Below are 16,438 nucleotides of genomic sequence, written 5' to 3' on the forward strand. Positions count from 1 at the left end.
AAGATTTTGCTGAAGCTTTTCCAAGCTACGTTCCTCTCGTTTTCATCAACCACACACATTTTCTTTTTTCTTTTATATTATACTTAACCGCCTTCTCCCGCGTTAGCGAGGTAGCGCAAGGAAAGAGACGAGGAATGGCCCAACCCATCCACATGTATATACATAAACGCCCACACACGCACATATACATACATATACATTTCAACGTATACATACATACACACACATACACAGGCATATACATATATACACATGTACATATCCATATCATGGTGTAGGTTCCATTCATATATGAAAGTCCACATCAAGGAAGGACCGTAAATGAAATGTAAAGAGGTTACTAAAAGGGAAGAACAAGAGATAAGGTAAAGTACTTACAAAGTGTATAGGAAATGAAAACCTGTATTTTCAGATGTGCCAGGTCAGAGTTACTGGAAAAGACATGAGAGGGCTGGTTCAAACTCGCTGCCCGGAGTTGAAAGGATGTTGCTGGCTGGCAACCGAACACAGTTTTGTTTACCAGTGAGATATAGTTATTGAACCTGACTCATCTACATACATGATATCGGATTCATGGAATGGATTGCAGCTAACCAGTTTATGTCTATACTTTGCACAACTGATAGTCTAGAGACGCAGTTGCATGTAAATGTAGGCATGGATTTTACACATCACAGCCGAGGAGCAGAGGAATGATACACTCTGCAGTTATACAAGCAAATGCCAATACATACCTGAGATCTTTCTCTCAGGAAATTATGGAAGAAACGGAAATAAGAATTTGGGTTATCTTTAGATTAAATGTATTTTGAGTATATCCTGTTGTATCATTTAGGTTTCCAGCAAGATAAATGGCGCCCACGTACACTCAACATCCGAGCTGCATTATCGGATATCGAGTTTAGATCTGACTGTGTAAATAAGACGTGATCCAGGTTAAGGCTATTCATGAGTCTACAGCACACGCACTGCCTGCTGGGGGCACCAGAGCGCTCCAGCGGCCTCACACACTCGGGAGGGAGGGAGGAAGGCCAGGATGTCTTCCACTTGACGGTCTCTCTCTCTCTCTCTCTCTCTCTCTCTCTCTCTCTCTCTCTCTCTCTCTCTCTCTCTCTCTCTCTCTCTCTCTCTTACTGACGACGACAAGTGTTGTTCTCTGCAGAACTTTACGTCCAGATGTTCTCTCATTACTCACCCAGGTAAAGGTTTTCTAATTAGGCTAATATTGTTGTGAATGTGGTGGCTACTGTCTGCATGCAGCACGCAGGGAATCAGTCTCCATCATCACCATACATACCACTCCCCGGTCTCCTCCCTCACTAAACCAATATCCTTCATTAATCTCTCTGGAACATAATGAACCTCAGGCGCCCTTATGCAACGTTTCATAGCTCATAATTTCTCCCATATTACAGAGATGGGGATCGTGTGAGAGAGGGGAAAAGAGCGAGGAGAAATATGATCGTTTTGATGACCTGAGATTAGGTTTCATAAGATGCTCGTTCTTCCTAGCTTCTCCAGCCACTAACTCTGGTAGTTAGTGCAGGGGGGAACATAACACTCTGCTGAGCACCGGCTCACGTTCAGCATTCGTACTCAGCTCCATATGGATCCGAAGACCAGCGTCAATACTCAATACACGCAGCGGCTGACCGCACGACACATACCACACACACTTATATGCACGTCACTGAAAACATTGTTTAATCTCCTGAGCAGGACGCTTACGTCCCTTGAGCAGAGCACGACGGTACGGCCCTTGAACATGATTAGGTGACCTTCCACCAGGACATTTGACAGGTCATATTTACTCTTACGTCATGCCGTCCTGATCAAAGGGTTAAGGTCATAGAAGCATGAGTTCTTATTTCATAATCAGCTGAAAACACTGACCATCTTCAATATGTGAGAACTGAGACTCTGTTCTATAAGAAGTGACTCACCTCAAAGAAATCATCTCAGACCCACGTAAGGCTTGACCTCTCATGAACTTTAGAACGGAGGAGACAAACCGATCCTTTGTAGGGATTAACCTTACCAGGAGCAATGCTGGGTCACGTTGTGGAACAGCAACGTCAGGAGACCAGGATACGTCCATGTGGGATCACTGTTATGTAATACAGAGGGAATTCCTTTCTACTGTCCCTTCTGCAGTACAGATGTCGCTGATGGTGCTTCACTTTCCCAGTGACACCAGTGCGTGAGGAGCGAATATCAATCAATAATACTATCATCATCAAATCATCAGTCGAATCAATATCATCCGTGTAAGGGATGCTAAAACTGCCGGATGATGATTCCACTGTAAAGGGTGACGCCAAGTGCTCTTCGCTGCAACACCAGAGTAATACAGAATATCACACTGATCCATCAATACCATTTATCATAAACGATAAATTATCAGTTATCACGACCAACGACATCACTGTCGTCCATTAGTACCATAGCAGTTGTTAATTCATCAATATACTCGAGAGTAACACGACTTGTCTGTGGTGTACAGAGCTCTGAAGGTCTCATATTAGCAATGCCCTTCCGTCTGTCCGTCTGTGCATCACTTACAGGAAAGGGGTTCTCACAGATCCTTAGAAGTGTTGGATTCCATATAACATTTCCTTTAAGATGTCGTCAGTCTGTCTGTCTCAACTCGTATAGCCTCTTTTTTCTTCGATATTATCATTGCTTACGGTAGTAGTAGTAGTAGTAGTAGTAGTAGTAGTAGTGGTAGTAGTAGTAGTAGTAGTAGTAGCAGTAGTAGAAGTAGTAGCAGTAATAGAAGTAGTGGTAGTAGTAGAAGTAGTAGTAGTAGTAGTAGTAGTAGTAGTAGTAGTAGTAGTAGTAGTAGTAGTAGTAGAAGTAGTAGTAGAAGTAGTAGCAGTAATAGAAGTAGTGGTAGTAGTAGAAGTAGTAGTAGTAGTAGTAGTAGTAGTGGTAGTAGTAGTAGTAGTAGTAGTAGTAGTAGTAGTAGAAGTAGTAGTAGAAGTAGTAGCAGTAATAGAAGTAGTGGTAGTAGTAGAAGTAGTAGTAGTAGTAGTAGTAGTAGTAGTAGTAGTAGCAGTAGTAGTAGTAGTAGTAGTAGTAGTGGTAGTAGTAGTAGTAGTAGTAGTAGTAGTAGTAGTAGAAGTAGTAGTAGAAGTAGTAGCAGTAATAGAAGTAGTGGTAGTAGTAGAAGTAGTAGTAGTAGTAGTAGTAGTAGTGGTAGTAGTAGCAGTAGTAGTAGTAGTAGTAGTAGAAGTAGTAGCAGTAATAGAAGTAGTGGTAGTAGTAGAAGTATTGGTAGTAGTAGTAGTAGTAGTAGTAGTAGTAGTAGTAGTAGTAGTAGTAGTAGAAGTAGTAGTAGAAGTAGTAGCAGTAATAGAAGTAGTGGTAGTAGTAGAAGTAGTAGTAGTAGTAGTAGTAGTAGTAGTGGTAGTAGTAGTAGTAGTAGTAGTAGTAGTAGTAGAAGTAGTAGCAGTAATAGAAGTAGTGGTAGTAGTAGAAGTATTGGTAGTAGTAGTAGTAGTAGTAGTAGTAGTAGTAGTAGTAGTAGTAGTAGTAGTAGTAGTAGTAGTAGTAGTAGTAGTAGAAGTAGTAGCAGTAATAGAAGTAGTGGTAGTAGTAGAAGTAGTAGTAGTAGTAGTAGTAGTAGTAGTAGTAGTAGTAGTAGTAGTAGTAGTAGTAGTAGTAATAGAAGTAGTGGTAGTAGTAGAAGTAGTGGTGGTAGTAGTAGTAGTAGTAGTAATAGAAGTAGTGGTAGTAGTAGTAGTTGTAGTAGTAGAAGTAGTAGTAATAGTAGTAGTAGTAGTAGTAGTAGTAGTAGTAGTAGTAGTAGTAGCAGCAGTAGTGGTAGAAGGCATATGTGAACTCACTCTCAGTAGCGTACCTGAATTTACCTCATAATTAATAATACTCGCATAACTGATAAGGCTAAGGAAGCCAACGGCGACAAATGTATGAATTATATCAACACAATCTCTGAAAACCTGTACAATCAATAATTCCTGCATAACATACGATATCATTATACTAATCCATGATAACATGTAATCAGTGTTATCATCGCAATCGATTATACCAGCCAGGTCGATGACAACAGTAAAATTAATAATTCTAATGTAATCTATGATGTGAATGTAATTCAGGATACCAGTACAGTCCAGTGTAATCATTAACCATCTGCATTAGTTGATTACGCTCGTATAGTGGATGACACAAGATTGAACGACGTTGGGCAATGTGTAACTGCTGTTAAATTAATTTGCATTAAACAGCGCAGTGGTAATTGGACACTTCCTAAATTATTTGGATCGTGTAAATTCCATAAAAATCTAATTAAGCCCAGATTTAGGGCAAGTGACACGAGTATACATATGGAATGATGATGCCACGGTCTGCCTGAAGCATCTATGATTCGCGTCTTTTTTTTTTTCATGTACCGTTCAATGACCGTGTGTAATCTATACGTTTATGTGTATGATAAGCCACCCGCACACCCACACACTCACACATATTGCATTGGGTCACAGCGGTGCGCGTGATCGAGTGAATTTGCCGACAACGACGAGGAAAATGAAACACGATAAGTTCCCAAGTGCACTTTCATGTAATGATCACATCGTCAGGGGATATGTAATCATTACACGAAAATGCGCTTGGGGACTTATCGTGTTTCATCTTCCGTGTGGATGTCAGCACACACACACACACACACACACACACACACACACACACACACACATATATATATATATATATATATATATATATATATATATATATATATATATATATATATATATATATATATATGTGTGTGTGTGCGCTACCTCGCAAACGCGGGAGACAGCGGAAAAAAAAAAAATATATGTGTGTGTGTGTGTGTGTGTGTGTGTGTGTGTGTGTGTGTGTGTGTTGATTACAATGGTATCCTGAATAACTTTCATATCAATCATTACAAGATGTCATGGCTCATCATAACATTGCTTATACTGTAAATATCGACTTTGCTGGGATAATCAATTACTCCAATAAGATTTACATACTACTGTTAATACTATCGTTATTATCAGTTACACAGATATTATTGACTACAAGGCATCTTCTATTTACACTACTATCAGTGATAGACAACCACTGCTATCTATCTATCAAGCCTGATATACACCCACTATTATCTATCACGCCTGAATTACCATAGCAACGACAACATCGAAGAAAACGTCTCCTTCGATAACAGTGTGGCATTATTGACCTCATCATTGCTATCGCTTGTATAGGACATTGCCTCGCTCCTGGCCAGAGCAAATGGTCCTCTTATGCCACGATCCTCCAGAGCACTTGAGACAAATATGTGATGGACCGCGAGACAGTGTGAGCTGCGACAGACGATGGTTTGAAGGAGATCCTTATGGAGGCCAACCTTTGAAGGCATGTGTCACAGCAGACTGTCGTAAATTGACAGGTATAAGACGATTGCCAAATGTGGTCCCCTTACAGCGCTCTACCATAGAGAAATATGGTTTTGAGTCGAGGATATTTATTACTATCGATTACATTGGATTACAGTGGATTACAGCGATATCACTGGTCATAAAGTGTTATCTTATTGTTTGACATAAATACAATAATGGATCACAATGATGTTCTTTATTTCCTCGGTGATATCACTAACAGGCAATGAGCACCGGCTATTTCCCTGGGGTTATCGCTAACAGCCAATTGGCACTGTCTATCAGCAAACATCATCAACTGTAGTTGTACCAACCTGTACATATCAAGCCTATTGACCATTTGCCTACGATGGTATTACCAGTTTTACTAATACCATCTTATACACTAGTAACACCGATAAAACTTTTACAAACTTGAACTAACATAAGTGATCATTCTCGTATCGTGGGTAACAGAAGCTCCATCAGCGGCATCTGTACAGCAGAAGGGACAGTAGAAAGGAATTCCCTCTATATTACATAACAGTGATCCCACATGGAGGTATCCTGGTCTCCTGACGTTGCTGTTACACAACGTGACCCAGCATTGCTCCTGGTAAGGTTAATCCGTACAAAGGATCGGTTTGTCTCCTCCGTTCTAAAGTTCATGAGAGGTCAAGCCTTACGTGGGTCTGAGATGATTTCTTTGAGGTGAGTCACTTCTTATAGAATAGAGTCTCAGTTCTCACATATTGAAGATGGTCAGTGTTTTCAGCTGATTATGAAGTAAGAACTCATGCTTCTATGACCTTAACCCTTTGATCAGGACGCCATGACGTAAGAAAAATATGACCTGTCCATTGACCTGGTGGAAGGTCACCTAATCATGTTCAAGGGTCGTACCGTCGTGCTCTGCTCAAGGGACGTAAGCGTCCTGCTCAGGAGATTAAACAACATTTTCAGTGACGTGCATAAAAGTGTGTGTGGAATGTGTCGCGCGGTCAGCCGCTGCGTGTATTGAGTATTGACGCTGGTCTTCGGATCCATATCGAGCTGAGTACGAATGCTGAACGTGAGCCGGTGCTCAGCAGAGTGTTATGTTCCCCCCTGCACTAACTACCAGAGTTAGTGGCTGGAGAAGCTAGGAAGAACGCGCATCTTATGAAACCTAATCTCAGGTCATCAAAACTATCATATTTCTCCTCGCTCTTTTCCCCTCTCTTACACAATCCCCATCTCTGTAATATGGGAGAAATTATGAGCTATGAAACGTTGCATAAGGGCGCCTGAGGTTCATTATGTCCCAGAGAGATTAATGAAGGATATTGGTTGAGTGAGGGAGGAGACCGGGGAGTGGTATGTATGGTGATGATGGAGACTGATTCCCTCCGTGCTGGATGCAGACAGTAGCCACCACATTCACAACAATATTAGCCTAATTAGAAAACCTTTACCTGGGTGAGTAATGAGAGAACATCTGGACGTAAAGTTCTGCAGAGAACAACACTTGTCGTCGTCAGTAAGAGAGAGAGAGAGAGAGAGAGAGAGAGAGAGAGAGAGAGAGAGAGAGAGAGAGAGAGAGAGAGAGAGAGAGAGAGAGAGAGAGAGAGAGAGAGAGAGAGAGAGAGAGAGACCGTCAAGTGGAAGACATCCTGGCCTTCCTCCCTCCCTCCCGAGTGTGTGAGGCCGCTGGAGCGCTCTGGTGCCCCCAGCAGGCAGTGCGTGTGCTGTAGACTCATGAATAGCCTTAACCTGGATCACGTCTTATTTACACAGTCAGATCTAAACTCGATATCCGATAATGCAGCTCGGATGTTGAGTGTACGTGGGCGCCATTTATCTTGCTGGAAACCTAAATGATACAACAGGATATACTCAAAATACATTTAATCTAAAGATAACCCAAATTCTTATTTCCGTTTCTTCCATAATTTCCTGAGAGAAAGATCTCAGGTATGTATTGGCATTTGCTTGTATAACTGCAGAGTGTATCATTCCTCTGCTCCTCGGCTGTGATGTGTAAAATCCATGCCTACATTTACATGCAACTGCGTCTCTAGACTATCAGTTGTGCAAAGTATAGACATAAACTGGTTAGCTGCAATCCTTTCCATGAATCCGATATCATGTATGTAGATGAGTCAGGTTCAATAACTATATCTCACTGGTAAACAAAACTGTGTTCGGTTGCCAGCCAGCAACATCCTTTCAACTCCGGGCAGCGAGTCTGAACCAGCCCTCAGGAAAATCATGTAAGTAGCTTTATCCACGCTCTCTCTCTCTCTCTCTCTCTCTCTCTCTCTCTCTCTCTCTCTCTCTCTCTCTCTCTCTCTCTCTGTGTTTACAGCCTTGGCGAAGTGAGCAATGCAGTGATACAAGAAAGAACTGGAAAAGAAAAAAAAATCGAAGGCAATCTAGACATCTGGATTATAGTTTTTCTTTTCTTTTTTGATACACAGAAAACCCAGTGTAGTAGTGGCAAATGGAACAATGTTCATCCAAGATGTTCTTTCAGATGCACCACAAGGAAAGCTATTGGCCGCCAAGCTGTAATAATAATGATACCAGACAGACAAGGATGTAAGAGACAGTATAAACAGATGTTTCGTATCTAACACAATAATATATATACCTGTGGGTTATGTAGATCAAGATAAACTACAAAGAGAACGTGGATGATATGTACCAATGGGATAAAGAAAATCTGATAAAATATCACGAGGAAAAAATCGAACAGATATGCTCTGGAGTGCTTAAGAGTGTATTATCACCTTACCTACAATGGCCCGACAGACCACTGTACGAAGACACACTGTAAACGTAAGACTTGTATTTCACGAGCATAAGAACATAAGAACTCATGAACTACAAAACTCATAAACTCCATGAGCACACAGAGAAGAGGTCTTTGGTTTACACACACACACACACACACACACACACACACACACACACACACACATACATATCTATCTATCTATCTATCTATCTATCTATCTATCTAAATAAATATATACCTTTTCTTCCTTCCCCAGGAGTCCCTTTTATCCTTAGGCTGCCGCAGCAATCAACAAGCTGACCATATGAGTAGTGAGTACTCGATGGCTTTATGGTAATTACACTGTCAACATGAAGGGTCTTAGGACATGTCGGAACGGTTTTATAGTGTTGTAGTGATGGGTTATGTCCAAAGCGTGAGCGGGAGTGTGACCCGAGTTTGTCTGGGGAGTGTGGTTTCCTGATGGGTGTATGTATGGCGGGTTGGATTTTAAGACTGAGTTTGGAGGTCGATTGTTCAATGCTTCTCGGGTTATATCAGTCTGTATGAGTTGAGGTTACTGAAGAGTGAGGCAGGGGTATGCTTGGTGGTAGGAGGTTATGAGTTGAGGTTACTGAAGAGTGAGGCAGAGGTATGCTTGGTGGTAGGAGGTTAGATATAGAGTGGTTTGGATGGGAGGGATCTAGTGGCATAGATGTCACTGCTGAGCATATTGAATATGGTGGAGCTATACTGGAAGGATCTTTGTTTATTTTGAAGGTGCTTACTCATTCTGGTAGACTAGCAGCTAGTAATTGTTCTGATTGCACTAGTTTGTCTGGTTTGCACCAATGTTATGTTTTCATTAGAAAGAGTGGAAAACCAAGCAGTGAAGTGGGTGATTCTGTTTGTACAGGATATCAAATGACTAATTTCTTCGTCCAATTTTGATGCCAGTTAGTGTTCTGAGGGCACTTACTTTGTGTGGTACTTTCGTGTTGATATGTATTGGTCTGGGGGTTAAATGTCATGAGTGTGTCATTTGTGATGATATTTTCCACCACCTCTCTATCATGGGCCATAGACTAGAAGTTAACATAACCTACTTCTGCATAGATGGTGGAGGCTCGAGTCCTGCTATGATGAAAACGCAATTTCATCTGAAAGATTTTGTGTTTTGATCCATTAACAACGTCCCATCCTTCAGGAGACTAACATAAAGAAACACGTGAACATCAGGAGAAGGTTAACACCATCAGTTCAGGTTACGTTACCAGTCATATAACTTGGGGTGAAGTGTCGGCCTTCAGTAACTTCCAAAAGATCTGAAATCCGCAAGCCCTTTAGAGAGATTGATATTACGTGTGCAAGCCATGAACGCACGTTCTATACTCATACTTCTAAAACCACAAGTTGAATTTTAAATAATACAAACTGGAGTAATGCTTAATGTAATTTATAAAAGAGGAACCGGTGTTTCAGAAGGAACCATTTACTTCTGGTTTTCAAGATGATTCTAGGACCATACTCTCTCACCCTCACTGTATATATATATATATATATATATATACTCCTTGAAAGTTTGCTGCCGTAGATTCCTTGGCTCACTCTAAAATTCCCAGATAAGGATTACTTTGAGTGTATATTTCATCCAGAGAAACACTTCCCTTTTCTTTCAAGTTACAAAGGAAATTACTGATCAATCTACTATTATTCTTTCTACCTTTATGTGATTACATTAAATGTAATATTTCCAAAATACTTTACTCATTCATCTCATTATCATTTCGGCTCACAAATATTCATCAACTCTCAAAACATCTGGAGGCGAGTACAACAGGATTAAATCCGCTTCTGAGAGTTAAATAAACTTCGGTGTTTAGCATTTTCTTTTTAATGCGTTGTTGTCATAGCGGGTTTTACCCCGTCATCAAATATTGAAAGGATATTCAGCACGTGCATTGATGCAGTCTGTCCCCCAGAGCAGTTTATCTGCTCCAAATCCCAGATTACTGAACGATTTACAGTTCACAGTCCTTTTGGAAACAATGATATATCGAAAGAGATTTGAAAAGGCTATACGTATATAGATTACTTCATTCTATCATGTGACGAGTTGATGCATTATATATATGTGTATATATTATATATATATATATATATATATATATATATATATATATATATATATATATATATATATATATATATATATATAGTCCCGCTATATATATATATATATATATATATATATATATATATATATATATATATATATATATATATATATATATATATATATATATATATATACCACTATACCACCCCTGCTATGTCGACTATACCACCTCTGCTATGTCGACTATATCACCTCCCCTGCATCGACTATACCACTCCTGCTATGTCGACTATACCACCTCTGCTATGTCGACTATACCACCTCTGATATGTCGACTATATCACCTCCCCTGCATCGACTATACCACTCCTGCTATGTCGACTATACCACCTCTGCTATGTCGACTATACCACCTCTGTTATGTCGACTATACCACCTCTGCTATGTCGACTATATCACCTCCCCTGCATCGACTATACCACTCCTGCTATGTCGACTATACCACCCCTGCTATGTCGCCTATACCACCTCTGTTATGTCGACTATATCACCTCCCCTGCATCGACTATACCACTCCTCCTATGTCGACCGTAATATTCCTCCTATGTCCAGCCGATGTTTGCACTAATATTCATGAAACGAGTCTCAAATAATTCGCATTGTTACAGTTATCTCATAATAATTCGCATTTTTACAGTTATCTCATAATAATTCGCATTGTTACAATTATCTCATAATCATATGATACTTTACAAATTATTGTAGACTTCTCGTTGGCATTTATTATTTCTGGCCTGAATGGTTTGCATCTTCGCATATTCCACGAGTAATTAAGGATATTTCAGCCAGAGCGAGCAAGAAATGCGGCTCAGTACGTCATATGAAACAAACACGCCATGATAGAGAATCCTTATATAAAATGCCTAAACACAGAGAGAGAGAGAGAAAAAAAATATGTATATATACGTATCCTCTGAGTGGACTATTCGAGCGTATCATCTGCATTTTTATGGCTCGATGGATATCTTAATTTGCCTCGATTTTACGAGAGCCAGACACATGTCTAAGATGTAGTGTGTACATTTAATTCAACTGCTCCATGGAATGGTAGAGAAACTAAATTGCTTACGTCAACTTTTCTAAACATTTCTCTCTCTCTCTCTCTCTCTCTCTCTCTCTCTCTCTCTCTCTCTCTCTCTCTCTCTCTCTCTCTCTCTCTCTTTTCATCATACATCACCAAGGTCATAACACAGCTCAGTCAAAGTTAAGTCCAAACATACTCTCAGTCGTGGTTAAAGTAAGGAGTTATATATATATATATATATATATATATATATATATATATATATATATATATATATATATATATATATATTGGAAAGGATCACCATTTTGCGCGTGATCAAGATATTCCTATGAGTCCACGGGGAACACGATAAGTTCCCAAGTGCACTTTCGTGTAATAATCCCATCATCAGGGGAGACACAATAGATATATAACAGTCAATTGATATACATCGAAGAGACGAAGCTAGGGCGCCATTTGGTAAAAATGCGATTGTCCAAGACATGCCAAGTGAGGATATTCCCTCTAAGGCTCAGTCCTCTGTTCTTAACGCTACCTCGCTAACGCCGGAAATGGCGAATATGTATAAAAAAAGACATAAACTAAATAACGAAGGGCATATACTAATGCAGACATACTACATAAATTTATAAGGTTATAGATTATCTATATACATTTACGTCAGCGATGCCAAATGAACATCACACATCACTGAAAAACTTTTTCCGGTCATTAAATTTCTAAAGCTACTTTCACAAGGTTCCACCACATTAATGACATTAACCTTGAACACTTGCTTACTAGCGACCTGGCGAATGTGAAATGTATATATATGAGAATATCTCACTTATTACCTAATAAGACACAATATACAACTGATAATTCTATCAAAAGTCTATCTTAACCCATACATCAATGGTTTATGTTTAAGAAAACAAAAAAAAACTTATTTAAACTCAGTTTCATCACTGAAGTTCTCAATATTCGGCAGATGATCATCATCAGAACCGTCTATATAGATCACGGCCCACAGCCAACATGTCTACAAGCAACCCAGGTGGGAGCACGTCATCTATATACAAAGGTTTCATTATTCCATTACCTCTCGTGATTGTGTACAGTTCCTTAGCAAGTGTACCTCAGTTCAACAGGTTCTTCTAGTTTCCGAATCTTTGTATCAAACAGTATTTTAACGTAGACTAAAGCCGTAATACAATGGAGGAGGCAATATATTACAGTCTGATCTCCTTATTCTGATAGTTACAAAGGAGGTTGTAACTGCAAAGCATTACTAAGTCATTAGATCACTTGCCTCTTGAGAAGAAGTAGTACTCTATTTTCCCTTATTATTTGTGTTCTTGATCCATATGAGTGGGAGCTAATCCGCAACTCCTCACATGTAAGCGAAACCATCCGTCTAGCAGCAGAGTTTACTACCCCAGCTGGAATCACAAGCGGAAAAAAGGAAGAAAAAAAAAGAGTTGAATTTACTGGTGTCTGGTTTATTCTAACTTTTACTGAGAGGCGTTTCAGCCCACCTCCATCGTCTCCCTCGACTTCGCAGATTCCACTCTGTACTGTATAGGTCAGTGCTGTGAAAGAGTACATCGTGTTCTATTAGACACATGATATTACCCAGTGTAGCTTGTCTCCTTGAAAACTGATTGTAGACTCCCTTAGGTAATAATCTGTACTGCAGAAAATGTAGAACAATGCCTCTCGATTCAAAAATAACCAAAGATCTTTTTTTTTTCCTTAAGAAAAAATACGAACATTTACATCTTGAGTAAAGTGCAATGGAACCTTCCTGATTCATCTTTGTTTACTAAAGCACTCACACTCAGCCTATCAGGTAGCGTATGGACCCAGACATGAAAGGACATCCATCAAGTTCTTTGTTGTTCATCCCGAGGTATTCATTCATTCACTTCGTGACGCCAAAGAAAGTATTGAATTGGGTCTGAGAAGAAAAAAAAAAAAAATAGTGTCACAGTTGAAATTTTCGGAAAACTTTCCTCATTTATGGAAATTATGGCAATTAGCCTATTACATATGCAAAGCGTAATTATGAGTTAAAAGAAATGCATTCTTGGGGAAAGAGGATATTTCAGTCTGCAAATGTGACCATTATGAACGGAGAATTAAGACTCTTGTGCGATATGGAATATCTTTGAATATCTGTCCACGAAAGGGAAAAAGACTCAGATATGTAGGATCTGATTCATATTCACTTCTGATGTCTTTTGGGGATCTAAAACCTTCGTGGCATAGACATATCAGAGTATAGAATGTAAGGTAGTCTCACCAAACCCATGTATTAAATGATATTCGCTTTCGTAAGAACGTCATTTTGAAACGTAAACCTCGATAAATATAGTTACTTACAGATACTTAAAAGTTACTTAAGGCCTGAATCACTAACCCCGAGTCAACTCCACCATATACAACCTCCGAGTACACAACAACTCCTTCGGCAAGACAACATTATCCACAACATACAATTCCCCTCTATAGACCAGTGACCTCGCGAGATGTTATCGAACACATTATCAAGTAACAACAAAAAGTTTCTCACCAGACAGATCCTCAGTGACTCGTTTACCGACATAGTCAATCCCTAATTAGTCCAGACTTCCATTAGGCAAGTCTGTGTCGTGAAAATTCTCGGAACACGAAACTCCGTACCAAACACGGAACTAGACGGCGTCACCTTAGCCAAGAAACCTCGGGCTGCAGCTCCCGACACGACACCTCTTCGCTGAAGTATCCCCCACACACTTGAAGTCTCTCCCTCTCCTCCTCCCAACCCCTATTGTATAAGACGTCTCACCAAAGGACAGCAGCTCACCAGCCAATTTTCAGACATACTTCTCCTCGCTGGCCAATCCTCCTACACCCCAAGTCCATAGAATACAGTTCCAGAGAGGAGAGTTCCTCAGCGTGGACCCATCTCCACCAAAGGGCTCTCTCTCTCTCTCTCTCTCTCTCTCTCTCTCTCTCTCTCTCTCTCTCTCTCTCTCTCTCTCTCTCTCTCTCCCTTACAAGGACAACTCCCCAACTCCATCACTAAACATACTCCCCAATGAATTAGCTCCCCCTATTAGCTGCTTCTGGGGGGGAGGAAACTCTCCCCACTACATAGCTCCCTTTTTGGACAACTTTAAAAGCCCCCTATATCCTTGCCACACGAATCCCTGTCAGACAATTCCATAATGGACTGATCCCATCCCCTGCCGAACAGACATCGACGAAATGATACAGCGTCGGACGATTACCGTACAGCTGTTCAACGTAGAAATCCCTCCTGCACAGCAATTTATCACACAACTCTCTGCTGTACATCGCACCACTGATTCCGGGTCATTCCCGTCAACTCTGTATTGAACATCTCTTACCGTAGAATGGCAAGAGGTGAGAGTGAATTAAGCGGGTGAGGAATTCGCGAGGTATCTAAGGAAGCAGTGCTGGCATGTGCGAGAGATGCGAGTGGCAGGCGAAAGGTGGGAGGCGGGCAGATTAGAAAGGGTAGTGCGTGGTGGAATGAAGAAGTAAAGGTTGATCATGGAGCTGCCTACTGAGTAGCACCTTCACTGTACAATTCCCACCTGGATATTTCTACACCTGAACAGCTCCCTATAGAACAACTCCACTGTACACTTCCCTACTGTACGCATCATGTACGTCCACCTCCCTACTGTGCACAACATCTCTCTTTACACCTCCCAGTGATACACATCGTCATCTGTACTCCTCCCTACCGTGCACAGCATTTCTATGCACCTCACTACCATATACATCATCTCTGTATAACTCCCCTACCTCACAACTCCTCACCAAACAACTTTATACAACACGTTTCATCCTCGTACGTGTGACTACCGACTGTCTAACTCGTCACCAAACAACCTCGACGGAATGATTCACCACTAAGTCATTCCAGGGCCGAAAAGCACCTAGCTGGAACACCAGCTCTCTCTCTCTCTCTCTCTCTCTCTCTCTCTCTCCTCTCTCTCTCTCTCTCTCTCTCTCTCTCTCTCTCTCTCTCTCTCTCTCTCTACCGTCCCGTCACTTGGCGATAACCTGACAGAAGAGAGACAGCAAACAGCAAACCTGTCATATCAGTATCTCTCTACTGAGGCAAATACAGAGGAATGCAGACGGCAACAGGGCACAGGGTGAGGTGAGGTGGGTGGGTCGGGTCGTCCCTTACAAGGCAGTTTGTGGCGGTGATGGTAGGGATCAGATACACAGAAATTAGTGTTGTAGAGCGAGGAAACCCTAGGCCATTCCTGAACAACCGAACTGGGGAAAAATATCTCATCAATTATAAGGAGAAAAAAAAATTGGTGATTTCAGGCACAAGGTGAAACACGTATTCTGGTCAAGGTCCTTCCCTCTACCTGCGCCATTACACAACACTGCCGTCATTAGCTAAGTGAAATATTGGCCTTAGGTGAAATATGGACCCCAAATTTCTACGTGTGATTATGTATGAAGGAAGAAAGAAAGAGAAAAATCATGATGAAATACGGCAGGAGAGAGATTGTTAATACCGTGACTTGTAATTTAGGAACATTTGTCTTTATTTTGATACATGATAAGTATGTAAAAGTTTAGAAAAGTAACTAGAGACACTTTGGGAAACTATTGAGCGGCAAGCACTAAGACACACACACACACACACACACACACACACACACACACACACACACACACACACAAACATGTGACACACACACACACACAAACACACGTGAATGATTTATCATAGGGTCTGGACTCAGACCTGCGTATGTTTGAGGATGAGGCCAACAAGGTCGTGGAAGAAGTGGAAATCAAGGAGGACAACATCAGCTTTCGGGAGAACACTAAGACAGACTCACACTTGGTTTGAGACGCGGGTGATGGAATTCAATCCGAACAGACGTACGGTAAAGAGGATGGGACACAGCGAAAGAAGATCTCGATATAGATATTATCTAGCGGGAAATAAGCTTCAGGATTCTGCATGTGAGAGGGCCTACCATATCACCAGAGTCACACCTCAGGAGACTAGTATAGGAATGTTTGCTGGCAGACGTTAGAAC

This window comes from Panulirus ornatus, chromosome 4, assembly GCF_036320965.1.
Source record: "Panulirus ornatus isolate Po-2019 chromosome 4, ASM3632096v1, whole genome shotgun sequence".
Taxonomy (NCBI): Eukaryota; Metazoa; Arthropoda; class Malacostraca; order Decapoda; family Palinuridae; genus Panulirus; species Panulirus ornatus.